The 20,222-nt window shown below is 55.2% G+C and overlaps 46 non-coding genes across 46 annotated transcripts; 9 read left to right on the forward strand and 37 right to left on the reverse strand.

Annotated features, from left to right (window-relative positions):
- Positions 1-351: 351 nt before the first annotated feature.
- Positions 352-422, reverse strand: Trnag-gcc. Its single transcript has one exon. It is a non-coding gene; the product is annotated as a tRNA-Gly (tRNA).
- A 325-nt stretch (positions 423-747) lies between these two features.
- Trnag-ucc lies at positions 748-819 on the forward strand. Its single transcript has one exon. It is a non-coding gene; the product is annotated as a tRNA-Gly (tRNA).
- Positions 820-1,417: 598 nt separating this feature from the next.
- On the reverse strand, positions 1,418-1,491 carry Trnai-aau. Its single transcript has one exon. It is a non-coding gene; the product is annotated as a tRNA-Ile (tRNA).
- A 198-nt stretch (positions 1,492-1,689) lies between these two features.
- Positions 1,690-1,761, reverse strand: Trnae-uuc. The gene has a single exon. It is a non-coding gene; the product is annotated as a tRNA-Glu (tRNA).
- A 305-nt stretch (positions 1,762-2,066) lies between these two features.
- Positions 2,067-2,139, reverse strand: Trnam-cau. Its single transcript has one exon. It is a non-coding gene; the product is annotated as a tRNA-Met (tRNA).
- A 380-nt stretch (positions 2,140-2,519) lies between these two features.
- Positions 2,520-2,590, reverse strand: Trnag-gcc. The gene has a single exon. It is a non-coding gene; the product is annotated as a tRNA-Gly (tRNA).
- A 325-nt stretch (positions 2,591-2,915) lies between these two features.
- Trnag-ucc lies at positions 2,916-2,987 on the forward strand. The gene has a single exon. It is a non-coding gene; the product is annotated as a tRNA-Gly (tRNA).
- A 598-nt stretch (positions 2,988-3,585) lies between these two features.
- Trnai-aau lies at positions 3,586-3,659 on the reverse strand. Its single transcript has one exon. It is a non-coding gene; the product is annotated as a tRNA-Ile (tRNA).
- Positions 3,660-3,857: 198 nt separating this feature from the next.
- Positions 3,858-3,929, reverse strand: Trnae-uuc. Its single transcript has one exon. It is a non-coding gene; the product is annotated as a tRNA-Glu (tRNA).
- A 305-nt stretch (positions 3,930-4,234) lies between these two features.
- Positions 4,235-4,307, reverse strand: Trnam-cau. The gene has a single exon. It is a non-coding gene; the product is annotated as a tRNA-Met (tRNA).
- Positions 4,308-4,687: 380 nt separating this feature from the next.
- On the reverse strand, positions 4,688-4,758 carry Trnag-gcc. The gene has a single exon. It is a non-coding gene; the product is annotated as a tRNA-Gly (tRNA).
- Positions 4,759-5,083: 325 nt separating this feature from the next.
- Trnag-ucc lies at positions 5,084-5,155 on the forward strand. Its single transcript has one exon. It is a non-coding gene; the product is annotated as a tRNA-Gly (tRNA).
- Positions 5,156-5,753: 598 nt separating this feature from the next.
- Positions 5,754-5,827, reverse strand: Trnai-aau. The gene has a single exon. It is a non-coding gene; the product is annotated as a tRNA-Ile (tRNA).
- Positions 5,828-6,025: 198 nt separating this feature from the next.
- Positions 6,026-6,097, reverse strand: Trnae-uuc. Its single transcript has one exon. It is a non-coding gene; the product is annotated as a tRNA-Glu (tRNA).
- Positions 6,098-6,402: 305 nt separating this feature from the next.
- Positions 6,403-6,475, reverse strand: Trnam-cau. Its single transcript has one exon. It is a non-coding gene; the product is annotated as a tRNA-Met (tRNA).
- A 380-nt stretch (positions 6,476-6,855) lies between these two features.
- On the reverse strand, positions 6,856-6,926 carry Trnag-gcc. The gene has a single exon. It is a non-coding gene; the product is annotated as a tRNA-Gly (tRNA).
- A 325-nt stretch (positions 6,927-7,251) lies between these two features.
- Positions 7,252-7,323, forward strand: Trnag-ucc. The gene has a single exon. It is a non-coding gene; the product is annotated as a tRNA-Gly (tRNA).
- Positions 7,324-7,921: 598 nt separating this feature from the next.
- Trnai-aau lies at positions 7,922-7,995 on the reverse strand. Its single transcript has one exon. It is a non-coding gene; the product is annotated as a tRNA-Ile (tRNA).
- Positions 7,996-8,193: 198 nt separating this feature from the next.
- Trnae-uuc lies at positions 8,194-8,265 on the reverse strand. Its single transcript has one exon. It is a non-coding gene; the product is annotated as a tRNA-Glu (tRNA).
- A 305-nt stretch (positions 8,266-8,570) lies between these two features.
- Positions 8,571-8,643, reverse strand: Trnam-cau. Its single transcript has one exon. It is a non-coding gene; the product is annotated as a tRNA-Met (tRNA).
- Positions 8,644-9,023: 380 nt separating this feature from the next.
- Trnag-gcc lies at positions 9,024-9,094 on the reverse strand. Its single transcript has one exon. It is a non-coding gene; the product is annotated as a tRNA-Gly (tRNA).
- A 325-nt stretch (positions 9,095-9,419) lies between these two features.
- Positions 9,420-9,491, forward strand: Trnag-ucc. Its single transcript has one exon. It is a non-coding gene; the product is annotated as a tRNA-Gly (tRNA).
- A 598-nt stretch (positions 9,492-10,089) lies between these two features.
- Positions 10,090-10,163, reverse strand: Trnai-aau. Its single transcript has one exon. It is a non-coding gene; the product is annotated as a tRNA-Ile (tRNA).
- Positions 10,164-10,361: 198 nt separating this feature from the next.
- Positions 10,362-10,433, reverse strand: Trnae-uuc. Its single transcript has one exon. It is a non-coding gene; the product is annotated as a tRNA-Glu (tRNA).
- A 305-nt stretch (positions 10,434-10,738) lies between these two features.
- On the reverse strand, positions 10,739-10,811 carry Trnam-cau. Its single transcript has one exon. It is a non-coding gene; the product is annotated as a tRNA-Met (tRNA).
- A 380-nt stretch (positions 10,812-11,191) lies between these two features.
- Trnag-gcc lies at positions 11,192-11,262 on the reverse strand. Its single transcript has one exon. It is a non-coding gene; the product is annotated as a tRNA-Gly (tRNA).
- A 325-nt stretch (positions 11,263-11,587) lies between these two features.
- Positions 11,588-11,659, forward strand: Trnag-ucc. Its single transcript has one exon. It is a non-coding gene; the product is annotated as a tRNA-Gly (tRNA).
- Positions 11,660-12,257: 598 nt separating this feature from the next.
- On the reverse strand, positions 12,258-12,331 carry Trnai-aau. The gene has a single exon. It is a non-coding gene; the product is annotated as a tRNA-Ile (tRNA).
- A 198-nt stretch (positions 12,332-12,529) lies between these two features.
- On the reverse strand, positions 12,530-12,601 carry Trnae-uuc. The gene has a single exon. It is a non-coding gene; the product is annotated as a tRNA-Glu (tRNA).
- Positions 12,602-12,906: 305 nt separating this feature from the next.
- On the reverse strand, positions 12,907-12,979 carry Trnam-cau. The gene has a single exon. It is a non-coding gene; the product is annotated as a tRNA-Met (tRNA).
- Positions 12,980-13,359: 380 nt separating this feature from the next.
- Positions 13,360-13,430, reverse strand: Trnag-gcc. Its single transcript has one exon. It is a non-coding gene; the product is annotated as a tRNA-Gly (tRNA).
- A 325-nt stretch (positions 13,431-13,755) lies between these two features.
- Trnag-ucc lies at positions 13,756-13,827 on the forward strand. The gene has a single exon. It is a non-coding gene; the product is annotated as a tRNA-Gly (tRNA).
- A 598-nt stretch (positions 13,828-14,425) lies between these two features.
- Trnai-aau lies at positions 14,426-14,499 on the reverse strand. The gene has a single exon. It is a non-coding gene; the product is annotated as a tRNA-Ile (tRNA).
- Positions 14,500-14,697: 198 nt separating this feature from the next.
- Positions 14,698-14,769, reverse strand: Trnae-uuc. The gene has a single exon. It is a non-coding gene; the product is annotated as a tRNA-Glu (tRNA).
- Positions 14,770-15,074: 305 nt separating this feature from the next.
- Positions 15,075-15,147, reverse strand: Trnam-cau. The gene has a single exon. It is a non-coding gene; the product is annotated as a tRNA-Met (tRNA).
- A 380-nt stretch (positions 15,148-15,527) lies between these two features.
- On the reverse strand, positions 15,528-15,598 carry Trnag-gcc. The gene has a single exon. It is a non-coding gene; the product is annotated as a tRNA-Gly (tRNA).
- A 325-nt stretch (positions 15,599-15,923) lies between these two features.
- Positions 15,924-15,995, forward strand: Trnag-ucc. The gene has a single exon. It is a non-coding gene; the product is annotated as a tRNA-Gly (tRNA).
- A 598-nt stretch (positions 15,996-16,593) lies between these two features.
- Positions 16,594-16,667, reverse strand: Trnai-aau. The gene has a single exon. It is a non-coding gene; the product is annotated as a tRNA-Ile (tRNA).
- A 198-nt stretch (positions 16,668-16,865) lies between these two features.
- On the reverse strand, positions 16,866-16,937 carry Trnae-uuc. Its single transcript has one exon. It is a non-coding gene; the product is annotated as a tRNA-Glu (tRNA).
- A 305-nt stretch (positions 16,938-17,242) lies between these two features.
- On the reverse strand, positions 17,243-17,315 carry Trnam-cau. The gene has a single exon. It is a non-coding gene; the product is annotated as a tRNA-Met (tRNA).
- A 380-nt stretch (positions 17,316-17,695) lies between these two features.
- Trnag-gcc lies at positions 17,696-17,766 on the reverse strand. Its single transcript has one exon. It is a non-coding gene; the product is annotated as a tRNA-Gly (tRNA).
- A 325-nt stretch (positions 17,767-18,091) lies between these two features.
- Trnag-ucc lies at positions 18,092-18,163 on the forward strand. The gene has a single exon. It is a non-coding gene; the product is annotated as a tRNA-Gly (tRNA).
- A 598-nt stretch (positions 18,164-18,761) lies between these two features.
- On the reverse strand, positions 18,762-18,835 carry Trnai-aau. The gene has a single exon. It is a non-coding gene; the product is annotated as a tRNA-Ile (tRNA).
- A 198-nt stretch (positions 18,836-19,033) lies between these two features.
- Positions 19,034-19,105, reverse strand: Trnae-uuc. Its single transcript has one exon. It is a non-coding gene; the product is annotated as a tRNA-Glu (tRNA).
- A 305-nt stretch (positions 19,106-19,410) lies between these two features.
- Trnam-cau lies at positions 19,411-19,483 on the reverse strand. The gene has a single exon. It is a non-coding gene; the product is annotated as a tRNA-Met (tRNA).
- A 380-nt stretch (positions 19,484-19,863) lies between these two features.
- Positions 19,864-19,934, reverse strand: Trnag-gcc. Its single transcript has one exon. It is a non-coding gene; the product is annotated as a tRNA-Gly (tRNA).
- Positions 19,935-20,222: the final 288 nt, after the last annotated feature.

Below are 20,222 nucleotides of genomic sequence, written 5' to 3' on the forward strand. Positions count from 1 at the left end.
GTAAATACCGTACCCAATATTAGACGTAGAGACACTGTACTTCCTGGGTAACGTGTTCTGTTGCTACACGCGCACTGCCGGCCCAGTTGATTGCGGTGTTGCTGCAGCTGTTGCAACGATAGGCAGCACTCCTTGTCGTTAAAGCTCAGTGCCTCGGAGGCACCTGGACACAGCAACTTGTGAGGCCAAGCCGACGCTAGTCTGCAGAACATCATGCGAGCGTCCTAGTGGGGACCGGCGAGTGCTGCGTTCTCGGTTCTTCTCAAGGGAATCCAGCTATATATTCTTGCGGATCGTGCATCTCAAGCGCGCAAGCCACACGGCAGCATTATCGCGGGAAAAGCAAAATGATGCATCGGCCGGGAATCGAACCCGGGCCGCCCGCGTGGCAGGCGAGCATTCTACCACTGAACCACCGATGCTGGGGCCAGCGGCAACTTCACGCTGCTTCCCGAGCAGATGTCTCAAGGGAAAGTGGGACTGCCGTCAAGCGCCGTAGCATTCTGTGGAGAAGATGCTGCAGACGCTGAATCCTGCACTGCACTGCTTAAAAATGCCGCCAGAACGCGGTCCTCGCCGGCGCCGACTCTTGCCAAAGGATGCGAAATGTGCGCGGATACGCTGTCCGAATGCGTCTGGATGTGCTCCCCTAGCCTACCTCGAAATGCGCCTGCCAGGTACGATCACCTTCGGCCGCTGCCGACAGGCGGGAAGCCGACACAGCGCGGAGGCGGGGCGCTCGCTTGTGCGGTGGTGGTGTAATGGTCAGCATAGTTGCCTTCCAAGCAGTTGATCCGGGTTCGATTCCCGGCCACCGCAGCAGGCTTTTAATTTCGCGTATGAGTACTTTTGCCACGCGCTCTTAAATTATTGTTTTTCCGGCCTCCTACTCGCTGCATACCAGCCCTTAGTGTGTCTCGACTTGTCTCGACTTTGCTCGGCTGACGCGAGAGCTGACGCTCTCAAATCGGCCTATATCAAAACGACAAGCACGAGAAACGACTGAGAGAGGTAAAGAGAGGTGAGGCTAGGCGATGGACACACAGCACGCCCCCTTCATTTCACGGTGGCGTCTCCCTGACCGAATCGGGCTGCAGCTCCGAAAACTAAGGAGAAACAAAAATAGGAAGTAAAACTGCCAATAGTACCCTGTGTTCCCATGCGCTCACCCGCCCAAGTACTGACAGGGGCCAAAGTGGTTGCGCATCGGCAATCGGACATTTTCTTTCATTTTCTCTTTATCGGTTGAGAACCAGTGTATTCAAGATATTATGGCCATTGCCGAGTGAATGATGTAGCGCTTCCCGACGAGTCGGGTTCGGATCCTCTGTCAACTTCCACGCAGGGTGATGATCTTTTGGTCATCACACTCGCCAGCTGAAATCGGCGCTGCCTTTTCGTAGTAGTAAAAGAGTAGTGGCCCGTGGGGGGATCGAACCCACGACCTTCGCGTTATTAGCACGACGCTCTAACCAACTGAGCTAACGGGCCCCAGCAGATGCAGTTGCTCAGCCCTACGCTGGAAACTGGTGGCATGAAGCCGTACACCATTTCTATGGTCGTCGTGCGTCTGCTTCCCTAGTCTATATTCTGCTGACGGTCACGAAACAGTAGCTATATTGCGAGCAGGACGGGAAACGGCCGCTCGGACAGCTCAAACTTGTCACGACTCGTGTGGAAAAAATTCCGTTCCGGTACCGGGAATCGAACCCGGGCCTCCTGGGTGAAAGCCAGGTATCCTAGCCACTAGACCACACCGGATGCGGCCGTTTCGTTCGACCGTTCGTACGGTCGCTTGTCGCATTTCGTGTCGAGTGCCGCGTCGGCGCCCTTCTCTCTTTGCGAGCATCTTTGCACAGACTGACTGGCAAGGCGCGCACCTCAAACGCCACAGAGCAATGCTTTTGGCTTCATGCTCTGCTGGGAGAAGAGGAAAAGGGAAGCTGTAAGTAGCAATAACAGGAGGTAAACATTTTCCCGCTGAAGCGTTGAAAAGTTGTGGATAACAAACAAGAACTACGTTGGCGCCCTAGCAACAGCGCCACCATCAGTCACAGAAAATTAAATGCCCCGGGTGAGGATCGAACTCACGACCTTAAGATTATGAGACTTACGCGCTGCCTACTGCGCTACCGAGGCACGGGTGCACCACTGGTCCTGGAAACTGGGTAAATACCGTACCCAATATTAGACGTAGAGACACTGTACTTCCTGGGTAACGTGTTCTGTTGCTACACGCGCACTGCCGGCCCAGTTGATTGCGGTGTTGCTGCAGCTGTTGCAACGATAGGCAGCACTCCTTGTCGTTAAAGCTCAGTGCCTCGGAGGCACCTGGACACAGCAACTTGTGAGGCCAAGCCGACGCTAGTCTGCAGAACATCATGCGAGCGTCCTAGTGGGGACCGGCGAGTGCTGCGTTCTCGGTTCTTCTCAAGGGAATCCAGCTATATATTCTTGCGGATCGTGCATCTCAAGCGCGCAAGCCACACGGCAGCATTATCGCGGGAAAAGCAAAATGATGCATCGGCCGGGAATCGAACCCGGGCCGCCCGCGTGGCAGGCGAGCATTCTACCACTGAACCACCGATGCTGGGGCCAGCGGCAACTTCACGCTGCTTCCCGAGCAGATGTCTCAAGGGAAAGTGGGACTGCCGTCAAGCGCCGTAGCATTCTGTGGAGAAGATGCTGCAGACGCTGAATCCTGCACTGCACTGCTTAAAAATGCCGCCAGAACGCGGTCCTCGCCGGCGCCGACTCTTGCCAAAGGATGCGAAATGTGCGCGGATACGCTGTCCGAATGCGTCTGGATGTGCTCCCCTAGCCTACCTCGAAATGCGCCTGCCAGGTACGATCACCTTCGGCCGCTGCCGACAGGCGGGAAGCCGACACAGCGCGGAGGCGGGGCGCTCGCTTGTGCGGTGGTGGTGTAATGGTCAGCATAGTTGCCTTCCAAGCAGTTGATCCGGGTTCGATTCCCGGCCACCGCAGCAGGCTTTTAATTTCGCGTATGAGTACTTTTGCCACGCGCTCTTAAATTATTGTTTTTCCGGCCTCCTACTCGCTGCATACCAGCCCTTAGTGTGTCTCGACTTGTCTCGACTTTGCTCGGCTGACGCGAGAGCTGACGCTCTCAAATCGGCCTATATCAAAACGACAAGCACGAGAAACGACTGAGAGAGGTAAAGAGAGGTGAGGCTAGGCGATGGACACACAGCACGCCCCCTTCATTTCACGGTGGCGTCTCCCTGACCGAATCGGGCTGCAGCTCCGAAAACTAAGGAGAAACAAAAATAGGAAGTAAAACTGCCAATAGTACCCTGTGTTCCCATGCGCTCACCCGCCCAAGTACTGACAGGGGCCAAAGTGGTTGCGCATCGGCAATCGGACATTTTCTTTCATTTTCTCTTTATCGGTTGAGAACCAGTGTATTCAAGATATTATGGCCATTGCCGAGTGAATGATGTAGCGCTTCCCGACGAGTCGGGTTCGGATCCTCTGTCAACTTCCACGCAGGGTGATGATCTTTTGGTCATCACACTCGCCAGCTGAAATCGGCGCTGCCTTTTCGTAGTAGTAAAAGAGTAGTGGCCCGTGGGGGGATCGAACCCACGACCTTCGCGTTATTAGCACGACGCTCTAACCAACTGAGCTAACGGGCCCCAGCAGATGCAGTTGCTCAGCCCTACGCTGGAAACTGGTGGCATGAAGCCGTACACCATTTCTATGGTCGTCGTGCGTCTGCTTCCCTAGTCTATATTCTGCTGACGGTCACGAAACAGTAGCTATATTGCGAGCAGGACGGGAAACGGCCGCTCGGACAGCTCAAACTTGTCACGACTCGTGTGGAAAAAATTCCGTTCCGGTACCGGGAATCGAACCCGGGCCTCCTGGGTGAAAGCCAGGTATCCTAGCCACTAGACCACACCGGATGCGGCCGTTTCGTTCGACCGTTCGTACGGTCGCTTGTCGCATTTCGTGTCGAGTGCCGCGTCGGCGCCCTTCTCTCTTTGCGAGCATCTTTGCACAGACTGACTGGCAAGGCGCGCACCTCAAACGCCGCAGAGCAATGCTTTTGGCTTCATGCTCTGCTGGGAGAAGAGGAAAAGGGAAGCTGTAAGTAGCAATAACAGGAGGTAAACATTTTCCCGCTGAAGCGTTGAAAAGTTGTGGATAACAAACAAGAACTACGTTGGCGCCCTAGCAACAGCGCCACCATCAGTCACAGAAAATTAAATGCCCCGGGTGAGGATCGAACTCACGACCTTAAGATTATGAGACTTACGCGCTGCCTACTGCGCTACCGAGGCACGGGTGCACCACTGGTCCTGGAAACTGGGTAAATACCGTACCCAATATTAGACGTAGAGACACTGTACTTCCTGGGTAACGTGTTCTGTTGCTACACGCGCACTGCCGGCCCAGTTGATTGCGGTGTTGCTGCAGCTGTTGCAACGATAGGCAGCACTCCTTGTCGTTAAAGCTCAGTGCCTCGGAGGCACCTGGACACAGCAACTTGTGAGGCCAAGCCGACGCTAGTCTGCAGAACATCATGCGAGCGTCCTAGTGGGGACCGGCGAGTGCTGCGTTCTCGGTTCTTCTCAAGGGAATCCAGCTATATATTCTTGCGGATCGTGCATCTCAAGCGCGCAAGCCACACGGCAGCATTATCGCGGGAAAAGCAAAATGATGCATCGGCCGGGAATCGAACCCGGGCCGCCCGCGTGGCAGGCGAGCATTCTGCCACTGAACCACCGATGCTGGGGCCAGCGGCAACTTCACGCTGCTTCCCGAGCAGATGTCTCAAGGGAAAGTGGGACTGCCGTCAAGCGCCGTAGCATTCTGTGGAGAAGATGCTGCAGACGCTGAATCCTGCACTGCACTGCTTAAAAATGCCGCCAGAACGCGGTCCTCGCCGGCGCCGACTCTTGCCAAAGGATGCGAAATGTGCGCGGATACGCTGTCCGAATGCGTCTGGATGTGCTCCCCTAGCCTACCTCGAAATGCGCCTGCCAGGTACGATCACCTTCGGCCGCTGCCGACAGGCGGGAAGCCGACACAGCGCGGAGGCGGGGCGCTCGCTTGTGCGGTGGTGGTGTAATGGTCAGCATAGTTGCCTTCCAAGCAGTTGATCCGGGTTCGATTCCCGGCCACCGCAGCAGGCTTTTAATTTCGCGTATGAGTACTTTTGCCACGCGCTCTTAAATTATTGTTTTTCCGGCCTCCTACTCGCTGCATACCAGCCCTTAGTGTGTCTCGACTTGTCTCGACTTTGCTCGGCTGACGCGAGAGCTGACGCTCTCAAATCGGCCTATATCAAAACGACAAGCACGAGAAACGACTGAGAGAGGTAAAGAGAGGTGAGGCTAGGCGATGGACACACAGCACGCCCCCTTCATTTCACGGTGGCGTCTCCCTGACCGAATCGGGCTGCAGCTCCGAAAACTAAGGAGAAACAAAAATAGGAAGTAAAACTGCCAATAGTACCCTGTGTTCCCATGCGCTCACCCGCCCAAGTACTGACAGGGGCCAAAGTGGTTGCGCATCGGCAATCGGACATTTTCTTTCATTTTCTCTTTATCGGTTGAGAACCAGTGTATTCAAGATATTATGGCCATTGCCGAGTGAATGATGTAGCGCTTCCCGACGAGTCGGGTTCGGATCCTCTGTCAACTTCCACGCAGGGTGATGATCTTTTGGTCATCACACTCGCCAGCTGAAATCGGCGCTGCCTTTTCGTAGTAGTAAAAGAGCAGTGGCCCGTGGGGGGATCGAACCCACGACCTTCGCGTTATTAGCACGACGCTCTAACCAACTGAGCTAACGGGCCCCAGCAGATGCAGTTGCTCAGCCCTACGCTGGAAACTGGTGGCATGAAGCCGTACACCATTTCTATGGTCGTCGTGCGTCTGCTTCCCTAGTCTATATTCTGCTGACGGTCACGAAACAGTAGCTATATTGCGAGCAGGACGGGAAACGGCCGCTCGGACAGCTCAAACTTGTCACGACTCGTGTGGAAAAAATTCCGTTCCGGTACCGGGAATCGAACCCGGGCCTCCTGGGTGAAAGCCAGGTATCCTAGCCACTAGACCACACCGGATGCGGCCGTTTCGTTCGACCGTTCGTACGGTCGCTTGTCGCATTTCGTGTCGAGTGCCGCGTCGGCGCCCTTCTCTCTTTGCGAGCATCTTTGCACAGACTGACTGGCAAGGCGCGCACCTCAAACGCCGCAGAGCAATGCTTTTGGCTTCATGCTCTGCTGGGAGAAGAGGAAAAGGGAAGCTGTAAGTAGCAATAACAGGAGGTAAACATTTTCCCGCTGAAGCGTTGAAAAGTTGTGGATAACAAACAAGAACTACGTTGGCGCCCTAGCAACAGCGCCACCATCAGTCACAGAAAATTAAATGCCCCGGGTGAGGATCGAACTCACGACCTTAAGATTATGAGACTTACGCGCTGCCTACTGCGCTACCGAGGCACGGGTGCACCACTGGTCCTGGAAACTGGGTAAATACCGTACCCAATATTAGACGTAGAGACACTGTACTTCCTGGGTAACGTGTTCTGTTGCTACACGCGCACTGCCGGCCCAGTTGATTGCGGTGTTGCTGCAGCTGTTGCAACGATAGGCAGCACTCCTTGTCGTTAAAGCTCAGTGCCTCGGAGGCACCTGGACACAGCAACTTGTGAGGCCAAGCCGACGCTAGTCTGCAGAACATCATGCGAGCGTCCTAGTGGGGACCGGCGAGTGCTGCGTTCTCGGTTCTTCTCAAGGGAATCCAGCTATATATTCTTGCGGATCGTGCATCTCAAGCGCGCAAGCCACACGGCAGCATTATCGCGGGAAAAGCAAAATGATGCATCGGCCGGGAATCGAACCCGGGCCGCCCGCGTGGCAGGCGAGCATTCTACCACTGAACCACCGATGCTGGGGCCAGCGGCAACTTCACGCTGCTTCCCGAGCAGATGTCTCAAGGGAAAGTGGGACTGCCGTCAAGCGCCGTAGCATTCTGTGGAGAAGATGCTGCAGACGCTGAATCCTGCACTGCACTGCTTAAAAATGCCGCCAGAACGCGGTCCTCGCCGGCGCCGACTCTTGCCAAAGGATGCGAAATGTGCGCGGATACGCTGTCCGAATGCGTCTGGATGTGCTCCCCTAGCCTACCTCGAAATGCGCCTGCCAGGTACGATCACCTTCGGCCGCTGCCGACAGGCGGGAAGCCGACACAGCGCGGAGGCGGGGCGCTCGCTTGTGCGGTGGTGGTGTAATGGTCAGCATAGTTGCCTTCCAAGCAGTTGATCCGGGTTCGATTCCCGGCCACCGCAGCAGGCTTTTAATTTCGCGTATGAGTACTTTTGCCACGCGCTCTTAAATTATTGTTTTTCCGGCCTCCTACTCGCTGCATACCAGCCCTTAGTGTGTCTCGACTTGTCTCGACTTTGCTCGGCTGACGCGAGAGCTGACGCTCTCAAATCGGCCTATATCAAAACGACAAGCACGAGAAACGACTGAGAGAGGTAAAGAGAGGTGAGGCTAGGCGATGGACACACAGCACGCCCCCTTCATTTCACGGTGGCGTCTCCCTGACCGAATCGGGCTGCAGCTCCGAAAACTAAGGAGAAACAAAAATAGGAAGTAAAACTGCCAATAGTACCCTGTGTTCCCATGCGCTCACCCGCCCAAGTACTGACAGGGGCCAAAGTGGTTGCGCATCGGCAATCGGACATTTTCTTTCATTTTCTCTTTATCGGTTGAGAACCAGTGTATTCAAGATATTATGGCCATTGCCGAGTGAATGATGTAGCGCTTCCCGACGAGTCGGGTTCGGATCCTCTGTCAACTTCCACGCAGGGTGATGATCTTTTGGTCATCACACTCGCCAGCTGAAATCGGCGCTGCCTTTTCGTAGTAGTAAAAGAGTAGTGGCCCGTGGGGGGATCGAACCCACGACCTTCGCGTTATTAGCACGACGCTCTAACCAACTGAGCTAACGGGCCCCAGCAGATGCAGTTGCTCAGCCCTACGCTGGAAACTGGTGGCATGAAGCCGTACACCATTTCTATGGTCGTCGTGCGTCTGCTTCCCTAGTCTATATTCTGCTGACGGTCACGAAACAGTAGCTATATTGCGAGCAGGACGGGAAACGGCCGCTCGGACAGCTCAAACTTGTCACGACTCGTGTGGAAAAAATTCCGTTCCGGTACCGGGAATCGAACCCGGGCCTCCTGGGTGAAAGCCAGGTATCCTAGCCACTAGACCACACCGGATGCGGCCGTTTCGTTCGACCGTTCGTACGGTCGCTTGTCGCATTTCGTGTCGAGTGCCGCGTCGGCGCCCTTCTCTCTTTGCGAGCATCTTTGCACAGACTGACTGGCAAGGCGCGCACCTCAAACGCCGCAGAGCAATGCTTTTGGCTTCATGCTCTGCTGGGAGAAGAGGAAAAGGGAAGCTGTAAGTAGCAATAACAGGAGGTAAACATTTTCCCGCTGAAGCGTTGAAAAGTTGTGGATAACAAACAAGAACTACGTTGGCGCCCTAGCAACAGCGCCACCATCAGTCACAGAAAATTAAATGCCCCGGGTGAGGATCGAACTCACGACCTTAAGATTATGAGACTTACGCGCTGCCTACTGCGCTACCGAGGCACGGGTGCACCACTGGTCCTGGAAACTGGGTAAATACCGTACCCAATATTAGACGTAGAGACACTGTACTTCCTGGGTAACGTGTTCTGTTGCTACACGCGCACTGCCGGCCCAGTTGATTGCGGTGTTGCTGCAGCTGTTGCAACGATAGGCAGCACTCCTTGTCGTTAAAGCTCAGTGCCTCGGAGGCACCTGGACACAGCAACTTGTGAGGCCAAGCCGACGCTAGTCTGCAGAACATCATGCGAGCGTCCTAGTGGGGACCGGCGAGTGCTGCGTTCTCGGTTCTTCTCAAGGGAATCCAGCTATATATTCTTGCGGATCGTGCATCTCAAGCGCGCAAGCCACACGGCAGCATTATCGCGGGAAAAGCAAAATGATGCATCGGCCGGGAATCGAACCCGGGCCGCCCGCGTGGCAGGCGAGCATTCTACCACTGAACCACCGATGCTGGGGCCAGCGGCAACTTCACGCTGCTTCCCGAGCAGATGTCTCAAGGGAAAGTGGGACTGCCGTCAAGCGCCGTAGCATTCTGTGGAGAAGATGCTGCAGACGCTGAATCCTGCACTGCACTGCTTAAAAATGCCGCCAGAACGCGGTCCTCGCCGGCGCCGACTCTTGCCAAAGGATGCGAAATGTGCGCGGATACGCTGTCCGAATGCGTCTGGATGTGCTCCCCTAGCCTACCTCGAAATGCGCCTGCCAGGTACGATCACCTTCGGCCGCTGCCGACAGGCGGGAAGCCGACACAGCGCGGAGGCGGGGCGCTCGCTTGTGCGGTGGTGGTGTAATGGTCAGCATAGTTGCCTTCCAAGCAGTTGATCCGGGTTCGATTCCCGGCCACCGCAGCAGGCTTTTAATTTCGCGTATGAGTACTTTTGCCACGCGCTCTTAAATTATTGTTTTTCCGGCCTCCTACTCGCTGCATACCAGCCCTTAGTGTGTCTCGACTTGTCTCGACTTTGCTCGGCTGACGCGAGAGCTGACGCTCTCAAATCGGCCTATATCAAAACGACAAGCACGAGAAACGACTGAGAGAGGTAAAGAGAGGTGAGGCTAGGCGATGGACACACAGCACGCCCCCTTCATTTCACGGTGGCGTCTCCCTGACCGAATCGGGCTGCAGCTCCGAAAACTAAGGAGAAACAAAAATAGGAAGTAAAACTGCCAATAGTACCCTGTGTTCCCATGCGCTCACCCGCCCAAGTACTGACAGGGGCCAAAGTGGTTGCGCATCGGCAATCGGACATTTTCTTTCATTTTCTCTTTATCGGTTGAGAACCAGTGTATTCAAGATATTATGGCCATTGCCGAGTGAATGATGTAGCGCTTCCCGACGAGTCGGGTTCGGATCCTCTGTCAACTTCCACGCAGGGTGATGATCTTTTGGTCATCACACTCGCCAGCTGAAATCGGCGCTGCCTTTTCGTAGTAGTAAAAGAGTAGTGGCCCGTGGGGGGATCGAACCCACGACCTTCGCGTTATTAGCACGACGCTCTAACCAACTGAGCTAACGGGCCCCAGCAGATGCAGTTGCTCAGCCCTACGCTGGAAACTGGTGGCATGAAGCCGTACACCATTTCTATGGTCGTCGTGCGTCTGCTTCCCTAGTCTATATTCTGCTGACGGTCACGAAACAGTAGCTATATTGCGAGCAGGACGGGAAACGGCCGCTCGGACAGCTCAAACTTGTCACGACTCGTGTGGAAAAAATTCCGTTCCGGTACCGGGAATCGAACCCGGGCCTCCTGGGTGAAAGCCAGGTATCCTAGCCACTAGACCACACCGGATGCGGCCGTTTCGTTCGACCGTTCGTACGGTCGCTTGTCGCATTTCGTGTCGAGTGCCGCGTCGGCGCCCTTCTCTCTTTGCGAGCATCTTTGCACAGACTGACTGGCAAGGCGCGCACCTCAAACGCCGCAGAGCAATGCTTTTGGCTTCATGCTCTGCTGGGAGAAGAGGAAAAGGGAAGCTGTAAGTAGCAATAACAGGAGGTAAACATTTTCCCGCTGAAGCGTTGAAAAGTTGTGGATAACAAACAAGAACTACGTTGGCGCCCTAGCAACAGCGCCACCATCAGTCACAGAAAATTAAATGCCCCGGGTGAGGATCGAACTCACGACCTTAAGATTATGAGACTTACGCGCTGCCTACTGCGCTACCGAGGCACGGGTGCACCACTGGTCCTGGAAACTGGGTAAATACCGTACCCAATATTAGACGTAGAGACACTGTACTTCCTGGGTAACGTGTTCTGTTGCTACACGCGCACTGCCGGCCCAGTTGATTGCGGTGTTGCTGCAGCTGTTGCAACGATAGGCAGCACTCCTTGTCGTTAAAGCTCAGTGCCTCGGAGGCACCTGGACACAGCAACTTGTGAGGCCAAGCCGACGCTAGTCTGCAGAACATCATGCGAGCGTCCTAGTGGGGACCGGCGAGTGCTGCGTTCTCGGTTCTTCTCAAGGGAATCCAGCTATATATTCTTGCGGATCGTGCATCTCAAGCGCGCAAGCCACACGGCAGCATTATCGCGGGAAAAGCAAAATGATGCATCGGCCGGGAATCGAACCCGGGCCGCCCGCGTGGCAGGCGAGCATTCTACCACTGAACCACCGATGCTGGGGCCAGCGGCAACTTCACGCTGCTTCCCGAGCAGATGTCTCAAGGGAAAGTGGGACTGCCGTCAAGCGCCGTAGCATTCTGTGGAGAAGATGCTGCAGACGCTGAATCCTGCACTGCACTGCTTAAAAATGCCGCCAGAACGCGGTCCTCGCCGGCGCCGACTCTTGCCAAAGGATGCGAAATGTGCGCGGATACGCTGTCCGAATGCGTCTGGATGTGCTCCCCTAGCCTACCTCGAAATGCGCCTGCCAGGTACGATCACCTTCGGCCGCTGCCGACAGGCGGGAAGCCGACACAGCGCGGAGGCGGGGCGCTCGCTTGTGCGGTGGTGGTGTAATGGTCAGCATAGTTGCCTTCCAAGCAGTTGATCCGGGTTCGATTCCCGGCCACCGCAGCAGGCTTTTAATTTCGCGTATGAGTACTTTTGCCACGCGCTCTTAAATTATTGTTTTTCCGGCCTCCTACTCGCTGCATACCAGCCCTTAGTGTGTCTCGACTTGTCTCGACTTTGCTCGGCTGACGCGAGAGCTGACGCTCTCAAATCGGCCTATATCAAAACGACAAGCACGAGAAACGACTGAGAGAGGTAAAGAGAGGTGAGGCTAGGCGATGGACACACAGCACGCCCCCTTCATTTCACGGTGGCGTCTCCCTGACCGAATCGGGCTGCAGCTCCGAAAACTAAGGAGAAACAAAAATAGGAAGTAAAACTGCCAATAGTACCCTGTGTTCCCATGCGCTCACCCGCCCAAGTACTGACAGGGGCCAAAGTGGTTGCGCATCGGCAATCGGACATTTTCTTTCATTTTCTCTTTATCGGTTGAGAACCAGTGTATTCAAGATATTATGGCCATTGCCGAGTGAATGATGTAGCGCTTCCCGACGAGTCGGGTTCGGATCCTCTGTCAACTTCCACGCAGGGTGATGATCTTTTGGTCATCACACTCGCCAGCTGAAATCGGCGCTGCCTTTTCGTAGTAGTAAAAGAGTAGTGGCCCGTGGGGGGATCGAACCCACGACCTTCGCGTTATTAGCACGACGCTCTAACCAACTGAGCTAACGGGCCCCAGCAGATGCAGTTGCTCAGCCCTACGCTGGAAACTGGTGGCATGAAGCCGTACACCATTTCTATGGTCGTCGTGCGTCTGCTTCCCTAGTCTATATTCTGCTGACGGTCACGAAACAGTAGCTATATTGCGAGCAGGACGGGAAACGGCCGCTCGGACAGCTCAAACTTGTCACGACTCGTGTGGAAAAAATTCCGTTCCGGTACCGGGAATCGAACCCGGGCCTCCTGGGTGAAAGCCAGGTATCCTAGCCACTAGACCACACCGGATGCGGCCGTTTCGTTCGACCGTTCGTACGGTCGCTTGTCGCATTTCGTGTCGAGTGCCGCGTCGGCGCCCTTCTCTCTTTGCGAGCATCTTTGCACAGACTGACTGGCAAGGCGCGCACCTCAAACGCCGCAGAGCAATGCTTTTGGCTTCATGCTCTGCTGGGAGAAGAGGAAAAGGGAAGCTGTAAGTAGCAATAACAGGAGGTAAACATTTTCCCGCTGAAGCGTTGAAAAGTTGTGGATAACAAACAAGAACTACGTTGGCGCCCTAGCAACAGCGCCACCATCAGTCACAGAAAATTAAATGCCCCGGGTGAGGATCGAACTCACGACCTTAAGATTATGAGACTTACGCGCTGCCTACTGCGCTACCGAGGCACGGGTGCACCACTGGTCCTGGAAACTGGGTAAATACCGTACCCAATATTAGACGTAGAGACACTGTACTTCCTGGGTAACGTGTTCTGTTGCTACACGCGCACTGCCGGCCCAGTTGATTGCGGTGTTGCTGCAGCTGTTGCAACGATAGGCAGCACTCCTTGTCGTTAAAGCTCAGTGCCTCGGAGGCACCTGGACACAGCAACTTGTGAGGCCAAGCCGACGCTAGTCTGCAGAACATCATGCGAGCGTCCTAGTGGGGACCGGCGAGTGCTGCGTTCTCGGTTCTTCTCAAGGGAATCCAGCTATATATTCTTGCGGATCGTGCATCTCAAGCGCGCAAGCCACACGGCAGCATTATCGCGGGAAAAGCAAAATGATGCATCGGCCGGGAATCGAACCCGGGCCGCCCGCGTGGCAGGCGAGCATTCTACCACTGAACCACCGATGCTGGGGCCAGCGGCAACTTCACGCTGCTTCCCGAGCAGATGTCTCAAGGGAAAGTGGGACTGCCGTCAAGCGCCGTAGCATTCTGTGGAGAAGATGCTGCAGACGCTGAATCCTGCACTGCACTGCTTAAAAATGCCGCCAGAACGCGGTCCTCGCCGGCGCCGACTCTTGCCAAAGGATGCGAAATGTGCGCGGATACGCTGTCCGAATGCGTCTGGATGTGCTCCCCTAGCCTACCTCGAAATGCGCCTGCCAGGTACGATCACCTTCGGCCGCTGCCGACAGGCGGGAAGCCGACACAGCGCGGAGGCGGGGCGCTCGCTTGTGCGGTGGTGGTGTAATGGTCAGCATAGTTGCCTTCCAAGCAGTTGATCCGGGTTCGATTCCCGGCCACCGCAGCAGGCTTTTAATTTCGCGTATGAGTACTTTTGCCACGCGCTCTTAAATTATTGTTTTTCCGGCCTCCTACTCGCTGCATACCAGCCCTTAGTGTGTCTCGACTTGTCTCGACTTTGCTCGGCTGACGCGAGAGCTGACGCTCTCAAATCGGCCTATATCAAAACGACAAGCACGAGAAACGACTGAGAGAGGTAAAGAGAGGTGAGGCTAGGCGATGGACACACAGCACGCCCCCTTCATTTCACGGTGGCGTCTCCCTGACCGAATCGGGCTGCAGCTCCGAAAACTAAGGAGAAACAAAAATAGGAAGTAAAACTGCCAATAGTACCCTGTGTTCCCATGCGCTCACCCGCCCAAGTACTGACAGGGGCCAAAGTGGTTGCGCATCGGCAATCGGACATTTTCTTTCATTTTCTCTTTATCGGTTGAGAACCAGTGTATTCAAGATATTATGGCCATTGCCGAGTGAATGATGTAGCGCTTCCCGACGAGTCGGGTTCGGATCCTCTGTCAACTTCCACGCAGGGTGATGATCTTTTGGTCATCACACTCGCCAGCTGAAATCGGCGCTGCCTTTTCGTAGTAGTAAAAGAGTAGTGGCCCGTGGGGGGATCGAACCCACGACCTTCGCGTTATTAGCACGACGCTCTAACCAACTGAGCTAACGGGCCCCAGCAGATGCAGTTGCTCAGCCCTACGCTGGAAACTGGTGGCATGAAGCCGTACACCATTTCTATGGTCGACGTGCGTCTGCTTCCCTAGTCTATATTCTGCTGACGGTCACGAAACAGTAGCTATATTGCGAGCAGGACGGGAAACGGCCGCTCGGACAGCTCAAACTTGTCACGACTCGTGTGGAAAAAATTCCGTTCCGGTACCGGGAATCGAACCCGGGCCTCCTGGGTGAAAGCCAGGTATCCTAGCCACTAGACCACACCGGATGCGGCCGTTTCGTTCGACCGTTCGTACGGTCGCTTGTCGCATTTCGTGTCGAGTGCCGCGTCGGCGCCCTTCTCTCTTTGCGAGCATCTTTGCACAGACTGACTGGCAAGGCGCGCACCTCAAACGCCGCAGAGCAATGCTTTTGGCTTCATGCTCTGCTGGGAGAAGAGGAAAAGGGAAGCTGTAAGTAGCAATAACAGGAGGTAAACATTTTCCCGCTGAAGCGTTGAAAAGTTGTGGATAACAAACAAGAACTACGTTGGCGCCCTAGCAACAGCGCCACCATCAGTCACAGAAAATTAAATGCCCCGGGTGAGGATCGAACTCACGACCTTAAGATTATGAGACTTACGCGCTGCCTACTGCGCTACCGAGGCACGGGTGCACCACTGGTCCTGGAAACTGGGTAAATACCGTACCCAATATTAGACGTAGAGACACTGTACTTCCTGGGTAACGTGTTCTGTTGCTACACGCGCACTGCCGGCCCAGTTGATTGCGGTGTTGCTGCAGCTGTTGCAACGATAGGCAGCACTCCTTGTCGTTAAAGCTCAGTGCCTCGGAGGCACCTGGACACAGCAACTTGTGAGGCCAAGCCGACGCTAGTCTGCAGAACATCATGCGAGCGTCCTAGTGGGGACCGGCGAGTGCTGCGTTCTCGGTTCTTCTCAAGGGAATCCAGCTATATATTCTTGCGGATCGTGCATCTCAAGCGCGCAAGCCACACGGCAGCATTATCGCGGGAAAAGCAAAATGATGCATCGGCCGGGAATCGAACCCGGGCCGCCCGCGTGGCAGGCGAGCATTCTACCACTGAACCACCGATGCTGGGGCCAGCGGCAACTTCACGCTGCTTCCCGAGCAGATGTCTCAAGGGAAAGTGGGACTGCCGTCAAGCGCCGTAGCATTCTGTGGAGAAGATGCTGCAGACGCTGAATCCTGCACTGCACTGCTTAAAAATGCCGCCAGAACGCGGTCCTCGCCGGCGCCGACTCTTGCCAAAGGATGCGAAATGTGCGCGGATACGCTGTCCGAATGCGTCTGGATGTGCTCCCCTAGCCTACCTCGAAATGCGCCTGCCAGGTACGATCACCTTCGGCCGCTGCCGACAGGCGGGAAGCCGACACAGCGCGGAGGCGGGGCGCTCGCTTGTGCGGTGGTGGTGTAATGGTCAGCATAGTTGCCTTCCAAGCAGTTGATCCGGGTTCGATTCCCGGCCACCGCAGCAGGCTTTTAATTTCGCGTATGAGTACTTTTGCCACGCGCTCTTAAATTATTGTTTTTCCGGCCTCCTACTCGCTGCATACCAGCCCTTAGTGTGTCTCGACTTGTCTCGACTTTGCTCGGCTGACGCGAGAGCTGACGCTCTCAAATCGGCCTATATCAAAACGACAAGCACGAGAAACGACTGAGAGAGGTAAAGAGAGGTGAGGCTAGGCGATGGACACACAGCACGCCCCCTTCATTTCACGGTGGCGTCTCCCTGACCGAATCGGGCTGCAGCTCCGAAAACTAAGGAGAAACAAAAATAGGAAGTAAAACTGCCAATAGTACCCTGTGTTCCCATGCGCTCACCCGCCCAAGTACTGACAGGGGCCAAAGTGGTTGCGCATCGGCAATCGGACATTTTCTTTCATTTTCTCTTTATCGGTTGAGAACCAGTGTATTCAAGATATTATGGCCATTGCCGAGTGAATGATGTAGCGCTTCCCGACGAGTCGGGTTCGGATCCTCTGTCAACTTCCACGCAGGGTGATGATCTTTTGGTCATCACACTCGCCAGCTGAAATCGGCGCTGCCTTTTCGTAGTAGTAAAAGAGTAGTGGCCCGTGGGGGGATCGAACCCACGACCTTCGCGTTATTAGCACGACGCTCTAACCAACTGAGCTAACGGGCCCCAGCAGATGCAGTTGCTCAGCCCTACGCTGGAAACTGGTGGCATGAAGCCGTACACCATTTCTATGGTCGTCGTGCGTCTGCTTCCCTAGTCTATATTCTGCTGACGGTCACGAAACAGTAGCTATATTGCGAGCAGGACGGGAAACGGCCGCTCGGACAGCTCAAACTTGTCACGACTCGTGTGGAAAAAATTCCGTTCCGGTACCGGGAATCGAACCCGGGCCTCCTGGGTGAAAGCCAGGTATCCTAGCCACTAGACCACACCGGATGCGGCCGTTTCGTTCGACCGTTCGTACGGTCGCTTGTCGCATTTCGTGTCGAGTGCCGCGTCGGCGCCCTTCTCTCTTTGCGAGCATCTTTGCACAGACTGACTGGCAAGGCGCGCACCTCAAACGCCGCAGAGCAATGCTTTTGGCTTCATGCTCTGCTGGGAGAAGAGGAAAAGGGAAGCTGTAAGTAGCAATAACAGGAGGTAAACATTTTCCCGCTGAAGCGTTGAAAAGTTGTGGATAACAAACAAGAACTACGTTGGCGCCCTAGCAACAGCGCCACCATCAGTCACAGAAAATTAAATGCCCCGGGTGAGGATCGAACTCACGACCTTAAGATTATGAGACTTACGCGCTGCCTACTGCGCTACCGAGGCACGGGTGCACCACTGGTCCTGGAAACTGGGTAAATACCGTACCCAATATTAGACGTAGAGACACTGTACTTCCTGGGTAACGTGTTCTGTTGCTACACGCGCACTGCCGGCCCAGTTGATTGCGGTGTTGCTGCAGCTGTTGCAACGATAGGCAGCACTCCTTGTCGTTAAAGCTCAGTGCCTCGGAGGCACCTGGACACAGCAACTTGTGAGGCCAAGCCGACGCTAGTCTGCAGAACATCATGCGAGCGTCCTAGTGGGGACCGGCGAGTGCTGCGTTCTCGGTTCTTCTCAAGGGAATCCAGCTATATATTCTTGCGGATCGTGCATCTCAAGCGCGCAAGCCACACGGCAGCATTATCGCGGGAAAAGCAAAATGATGCATCGGCCGGGAATCGAACCCGGGCCGCCCGCGTGGCAGGCGAGCATTCTACCACTGAACCACCGATGCTGGGGCCAGCGGCAACTTCACGCTGCTTCCCGAGCAGATGTCTCAAGGGAAAGTGGGACTGCCGTCAAGCGCCGTAGCATTCTGTGGAGAAGATGCTGCAGACGCTGAATCCTGCACTGCACTGCTTAAAAATGCCGCCAGAACGCGGTCCTCGCCGGCGCCGACTCTTGCCAAAGGATGCGAAATGTGCGCGGATACGCTGTCCGAATGCGTCTGGATGTGCTCCCCTAGCCTACCTCGAAATGCGCCTGCCAGGTACGATCACCTTCGGCCGCTGCCGACAGGCGGGAAGCCGACACAGCGCGGAGGCGGGGCGCTCGCTTGTGCGGTGGTGGTGTAATGGTCAGCATAGTTGCCTTCCAAGCAGTTGATCCGGGTTCGATTCCCGGCCACCGCAGCAGGCTTTTAATTTCGCGTATGAGTACTTTTGCCACGCGCTCTTAAATTATTGTTTTTCCGGCCTCCTACTCGCTGCATACCAGCCCTTAGTGTGTCTCGACTTGTCTCGACTTTGCTCGGCTGACGCGAGAGCTGACGCTCTCAAATCGGCCTATATCAAAACGACAAGCACGAGAAACGACTGAGAGAGGTAAAGAGAGGTGAGGCTAGGCGATGGACACACAGCACGCCCCCTTCATTTCACGGTGGCGTCTCCCTGACCGAATCGGGCTGCAGCTCCGAAAACTAAGGAGAAACAAAAATAGGAAGTAAAACTGCCAATAGTACCCTGTGTTCCCATGCGCTCACCCGCCCAAGTACTGACAGGGGCCAAAGTGGTTGCGCATCGGCAATCGGACATTTTCTTTCATTTTCTCTTTATCGGTTGAGAACCAGTGTATTCAAGATATTATGGCCATTGCCGAGTGAATGATGTAGCGCTTCCCGACGAGTCGGGTTCGGATCCTCTGTCAACTTCCACGCAGGGTGATGATCTTTTGGTCATCACACTCGCCAGCTGAAATCGGCGCTGCCTTTTCGTAGTAGTAAAAGAGTAGTGGCCCGTGGGGGGATCGAACCCACGACCTTCGCGTTATTAGCACGACGCTCTAACCAACTGAGCTAACGGGCCCCAGCAGATGCAGTTGCTCAGCCCTACGCTGGAAACTGGTGGCATGAAGCCGTACACCATTTCTATGGTCGTCGTGCGTCTGCTTCCCTAGTCTATATTCTGCTGACGGTCACGAAACAGTAGCTATATTGCGAGCAGGACGGGAAACGGCCGCTCGGACAGCTCAAACTTGTCACGACTCGTGTGGAAAAAATTCCGTTCCGGTACCGGGAATCGAACCCGGGCCTCCTGGGTGAAAGCCAGGTATCCTAGCCACTAGACCACACCGGATGCGGCCGTTTCGTTCGACCGTTCGTACGGTCGCTTGTCGCATTTCGTGTCGAGTGCCGCGTCGGCGCCCTTCTCTCTTTGCGAGCATCTTTGCACAGACTGACTGGCAAGGCGCGCACCTCAAACGCCGCAGAGCAATGCTTTTGGCTTCATGCTCTGCTGGGAGAAGAGGAAAAGGGAAGCTGTAAGTAGCAATAACAGGAGGTAAACATTTTCCCGCTGAAGCGTTGAAAAGTTGTGGATAACAAACAAGAACTACGTTGGCGCCCTAGCAACAGCGCCACCATCAGTCACAGAAAATTAAATGCCCCGGGTGAGGATCGAACTCACGACCTTAAGATTATGAGACTTACGCGCTGCCTACTGCGCTACCGAGGCACGGGTGCACCACTGGTCCTGGAAACTGGGTAAATACCGTACCCAATATTAGACGTAGAGACACTGTACTTCCTGGGTAACGTGTTCTGTTGCTACACGCGCACTGCCGGCCCAGTTGATTGCGGTGTTGCTGCAGCTGTTGCAACGATAGGCAGCACTCCTTGTCGTTAAAGCTCAGTGCCTCGGAGGCACCTGGACACAGCAACTTGTGAGGCCAAGCCGACGCTAGTCTGCAGAACATCATGCGAGCGTCCTAGTGGGGACCGGCGAGTGCTGCGTTCTCGGTTCTTCTCAAGGGAATCCAGCTATATATTCTTGCGGATCGTGCATCTCAAGCGCGCAAGCCACACGGCAGCATTATCGCGGGAAAAGCAAAATGATGCATCGGCCGGGAATCGAACCCGGGCCGCCCGCGTGGCAGGCGAGCATTCTACCACTGAACCACCGATGCTGGGGCCAGCGGCAACTTCACGCTGCTTCCCGAGCAGATGTCTCAAGGGAAAGTGGGACTGCCGTCAAGCGCCGTAGCATTCTGTGGAGAAGATGCTGCAGACGCTGAATCCTGCACTGCACTGCTTAAAAATGCCGCCAGAACGCGGTCCTCGCCGGCGCCGACTCTTGCCAAAGGATGCGAAATGTGCGCGGATACGCTGTCCGAATGCGTCTGGATGTGCTCCCCTAGCCTACCTCGAAATGCGCCTGCCAGGTACGATCACCTTCGGCCGCTGCCGACAGGCGG

Source organism: Schistocerca piceifrons, unplaced genomic scaffold (assembly GCF_021461385.2).
Source record: "Schistocerca piceifrons isolate TAMUIC-IGC-003096 unplaced genomic scaffold, iqSchPice1.1 HiC_scaffold_667, whole genome shotgun sequence".
NCBI lineage: Eukaryota > Metazoa > Arthropoda > Insecta > Orthoptera > Acrididae > Schistocerca > Schistocerca piceifrons.